This window comes from Penaeus monodon, chromosome 23 (assembly GCF_015228065.2).
Source record: "Penaeus monodon isolate SGIC_2016 chromosome 23, NSTDA_Pmon_1, whole genome shotgun sequence".
NCBI classification, from domain to species: domain Eukaryota; kingdom Metazoa; phylum Arthropoda; class Malacostraca; order Decapoda; family Penaeidae; genus Penaeus; species Penaeus monodon.
The window spans coordinates 4,157,371-4,157,986 of NC_051408.1; positions in this window are offsets into that span (position 1 = coordinate 4,157,371).

The window sequence follows — 616 nt, forward strand, 5'->3', positions numbered from 1 at the left end:
TATATAGAAAGCTGCCCAGGATTAATAATTAAGTTTAATAAGCACGTACTTCGGACACCCAGGAAGTTTCCCGCCGAATAACTTCCCTTATAATAACTGCATAATAACTGCCATTTTTCGAGGAGACAATGAAGCTGTGTTGGTTTCATTTATCATATACTTTAACGCATTATTTGATCTATATGAAGGTTGTATGAGTCTTCAATTCAATTCAATTTCTGTAGTTTTATTTAGTAAAAAAGCATTTATAGGGAAACAGGTGTAAATTTCTATTATTTCAGAATAAGAATCGTTGATATTCGAAACGGTTCGAAATTCTTAAATGTTTTGTGTTTAATAAGTTGTTTGAAAATTAATACTATAAATTTGTCAAGTTGTGTAATAATGATGGTTGGAATTAAGGAACTGAATCTTTAAGTATGTACTTGCTAGTTTTTTTTTTTTTTTAATAAAAATTAAATAAAAACAGAGCATATTATGTATTGGATCATGGATATGTTCAAAATATTAAAAAGGACTAAAGGTATCCATATTCATTTTGATTTGTTGTTGATTCTGTTAATTTTTTTTTTTTTTTACTACAGCTGAAATTCAGAACAAAATTGAAGCAGACTTT